Source organism: Lynx canadensis, chromosome A1 (assembly GCF_007474595.2).
Source record: "Lynx canadensis isolate LIC74 chromosome A1, mLynCan4.pri.v2, whole genome shotgun sequence".
Classification (NCBI taxonomy): Eukaryota; Metazoa; Chordata; class Mammalia; order Carnivora; family Felidae; genus Lynx; species Lynx canadensis.
The window spans coordinates 165,636,440-165,640,818 of NC_044303.2; the positions used below are offsets into that span (position 1 = coordinate 165,636,440).

Sequence of the window (4,379 nt, forward strand, 5' to 3'; positions counted from 1 at the left end):
AGAATGAGATGTCAGCCATTCCTCAATTGCTTCTGCAAACCTCCAACCTACCTGCTCCTATTTCATTACCAGCCACTATCTGGTTATGACCTCATGAATTATCTGAACCAGAACTGTGAATCGAGCCCTTTCTGAATTCTTGATGCACAGAAACTGGGAAATAAGAAAAGATTTGGGAGTAATTTTAGACCACTAAGTTTGAGTAATTTTTTTATGCAGATGTAGAACATCTGCATAACAAGAACCCTTAACCAGTTAAAGGGTTGTTAACAAGAACCCTTAACCAGTTAAATTTTTATTTCACATTTATTGGGTATTGGGTCTTATTTCTCAAGTTTTGATTCTTTTATTTATATTCTATTTCTCTCATCATGTTTGTGTTTTTTTTTTTTAGTTTCCTTGAGCATGTTTATAGCTATTTTAATGCCTAGTTCATATTTCATCATTTCTGTTATCTGCATCAGTTTTTATTAACTGATTATTCTCTGGATTATGAGTCATATTTTTCTACTTCCTTGTGTACTTAATAAGTTTTTGGTTGGGTATTGGACATTGTAAGTTTTATTTTTGAGTTTTATTTTTTCTTTTTTATTCTTTGAAGACTCTTGAATTTTGTTTTGAGTAGCAGTTTATTTATTTGTGGATTAAGTTATAAACCTTCAGAGGTCTCTCTTGAATGCCCCAGGTATTTAGTAATTTCTTTGCACTCTGCATGATCAGAATTTAAATGTCTCTTATCCCAACATGTGATCATTTAGGAATTATTCAGTACCACTCTCTCGCCACCAAACCCAGTACTGGTTCTCTACCTAGACCCTAGGAGTTTTATTCTAGCCATTCCATGCTTAATGTTTAATGACAGAGTCAAAGGAAGCTTTATGAAAATTTATGGAACTCTTGGGGTTAGCTATCTACTATCTTGTACTTCGCCCCTCAAATTCCAGCCCCCTTTATATGTCTGACTGAACACTGAAAGGCTGCTATTGTCTGTTTCTTTTAGTTCTTCCTGCATAACAATATGGAAGGTGCTTCCAGAAGAAAGCTGGACAGATTGTAATACTCCAGTTATCTTCCTTCTCTTAGGAATCACAGTCCCGTGCTGTCTTTGTTCCAGTGTTTGAAAACACATATTTCATATATTTTGACCTATTTCTCATTCTTTTTTTTCTTTTTTTTTTTTTAATGGGACACTTCACGAATTTGTATGTCATCCTTGAGCTGGGGCCACACTAATCTTCTCTGTATCATTCCAATATTATTATATATGCTGCCAAAGCGAGCACCTATTTTCTCATTCTTTATTGTAAGAGGCCCAGGTACTTCATCATAGTTGGAAGTGATAGTCTCAAGTCTCTGTAATCCTAATTTTTTAAATGTCTAAATTATCACCATTTTTCTTCCTATGGCATGTTCTAATTTTTTTTTGTAACTTTATCTTCCAGTTTGGTAAATCCGTCTGGTCATCCTTCCAGTCTATCTAGTGTTTTCTTTAAAGGCCACATTTTCAAGTGTACTGTTTTTGTTTTATTCTTGGCATTTCCTTTAAAGTATCCTTGTTTTTTTTTTTTTTTTTTTAATTTTTTTAACGTTTATTTTTGAGACAGAGAGAGACAGAGCATGAACAGGGGAGGAGCAGAGAGAGAGGGAGACACAGAATCTGAAACAGGCTCCAGGCTCTGAGCTGCCAGCACAGAGCCCGTCGCGGGGCTCGAACTCATGGACCGTGAGATCATGACCTGAGCCGAAGTCGGGTGCTTAACCGACCAAGCCACCCAGGTGCCCCTATCCTTGTTATTTTAAAGATTGTATTTTTTTCTTTACACTTTTTTAATTGAGAGAGAGAGAGAATGGGCGCAAGTGAGCAAGGTTGGAGAGAGAAAGAGGGAGAGAGAGAAAGAGAAAGAAAGAGAAAAAGAGAGCGATGTAGGGCTCACCCAAAGCGGGGCTTGTGTTCACCAGAAGTGGGGCACAAGTATACCCCATGAGGGACTCATGAACTCACAAACTGTGGGATCATGACCTGAGCCAAAGTAACATGCTTAACTGACTGAGCCACTCAGGTGCCCTCTTTTTCTTTACAAGTTTTTATCATTAAGTCCTCATCATCTTTAAATATTCAGCTATTCTCTTGTTTGTATTATCTCATATTAGTGGATTCTCCTGTGTTTTGTGAATTTTGCCTTTGGATGTCAAATCAATAGGTGTTGTCCTCTGTGAAAATCTCAGTTATACCTGTGTCTTAGATTAAGCGAAATAAGTTGTCCTTGTACAATATTTTGAGTTTGTTTTAGCCAGGGTCATGTGGACTGGTTAAAGACCAGATTTATATTAGTTTCTCAGTTTGAGTTTAATTTTCTGTATGATTGATTTGATTTGAGGTCTGGTACTTCTGTATGTATAATGCCTAGTTTTCTAATATCCTTTAATGCTTTTAAAAAATTACTTTTTTTAAATTCCAGTCAAGATTTGGGTCTGGTAGCTTGCTTTTGGCAGTGCCCAGTTTGTGTCCATGCCAGTAGGCGCAAAGTTTTGTTCCTAGTTTTGATGTCCATATGATGCCCTATTTTGATGTCCATTCCTATGTCCATATCTCTCTTTTGTCCATGCTCTCTGATATGTAAACAATCTGTTAGTTATCGAAATTTGTTATTTATCAATCTGTTCTTTATCAAGAAAAGATATGACTGCCTTAAGTTCACTCCTATAATAGGTGCCTAAACCTCAAATTGTATGCCCGTCTCCAATATATTTAATGTAGTATTTGTGTACTAGAATGAAGAAGGAAGTCTTGTCATGTAGCTTTGATATGACATCTTGAGCAGAAATTGTTATATGAATATGATCTCTCCTCCTTGTCAAAGTAACTTACATCTGTGAATTCTGTTGGATAATCAACCAAATATGATTTTCTTTGATTATGTAGGTAGTTTGATATGTTGTATTAGTGATACATGAAATGAAACTCTTGTTTATGATTCTGAAATTGTTGTATTTTAATATTTTAATATTTTGCTCTCTACCAGAAATTATCCTAGGTGTCCAAGGGGAGCATAAATAATGTGGCTCACCAGCCCCTCTGACCACATAGAGCATTCTCCAGGACTGCAGACAGTCAAGGGCTGGTTCCTTTAAATTCTAGTTGCCTTTTTAAAACCATAGCTTTTTTTTTTTTTCTTTTTCCCTATGTCCCAGGGCAGGGGATTCAGCTTCTAGTCCCTCAGTAGTGTTTCTCCCATCAATTCAGTTACCTTCTCTGGAGCTGGGGTTCATGTGATTACCCTGTCTCTGTATCTTGCTGTTCCCACATGGTTCTCTATCTTTTGGGGTACAGATGATGTTCAGTAAGTCCTCAGTTCTTCTTCAGTATGAATTGCTCTATATGTAGGTTTACATTTAGTGTTTCATGGAAGAGGTAAATTCCAAGTCTTCCTGTATTGCCATCATAAACCCTCCCCTAGTCATTAAATTATGTATATGCCCTTCTATATTTCTGAAAAATTCTATGAATTCTGTTAGGATTTTAAAAAGTCTTGAAAGAGATTACATTTAAATAGGCTATAATATTTATGGATAATATATTTTGTTTCAGTATAATATAGAAGTTAGGGGATTATTGGTTTTAAAAGATTGGGTATGACTTGGCCAGTTTTGCACCTGGATGATAGCTACATAGGGGTATATTATACTATTCTCTCTACCTTTTAAAGGATAAAAATTTTTCATTAAAAATGTTTTTTCAAATATAGCTTTTTAAACTTTTTAAGCAATCGTAAAATTATGGCATTTCCATGAATTCGTTTACTACAATTAAAGATATGTAATTTGCATTTAAAAATCTAAACTCACTATTTATTGGTAAAGTTGTGCTATTTAAAGCAGAAAATTTCAAAATTGAATCTAAATAGAAAACAAATCTATTGAAAAGCTAATAAACCCTAAGCAGGAACTTCATTACGCAACAGGGCCTTATTATCAATTCCATTTATTGTTAATGACATACACTTGGAGCGATGGTTCTAACAGAGGCCTAATTTGGGGAAAAAACAGCAAACTTCTAAGGCCTTTTTTTTTTCTTTTGTAGTAAGTTTCTCCGTGTGACATTTGAAAAATGCAAAGAATATTTTATTGTTGGAAACTAATTTTCAAAAGAATATATCCTCTTTGAATGAACAATATGGGAAGATAATTGGGGTGGGGGAGAAAAAGATGTGGAGTGTATGTTGAACATTTTCCCAATGAATGTAGCTAGGACCAAGTCCAGATTACACTAATATTAAAGACATTATGTCATTTGCTACCTCTGAATGCCTTTTGGCATGCAGTACAAGGACCATAGCTGGGGCTTTTAGCTTGTTATTGATATATTTAATGAAACCATC

General features: G+C 35.2%; 1 non-coding gene across 1 annotated transcript; it reads right to left on the minus strand.

Moving 5' to 3' along the window:
- Positions 1 to 1,176: 1,176 nt before the first annotated feature.
- On the minus strand, positions 1,177 to 1,283 carry LOC115526353. The gene has a single exon (XR_003972593.1). It is a non-coding gene; the product is annotated as a U6 spliceosomal RNA (small nuclear RNA).
- Between the last annotated feature and the right edge of the window lie 3,096 nt (positions 1,284 to 4,379).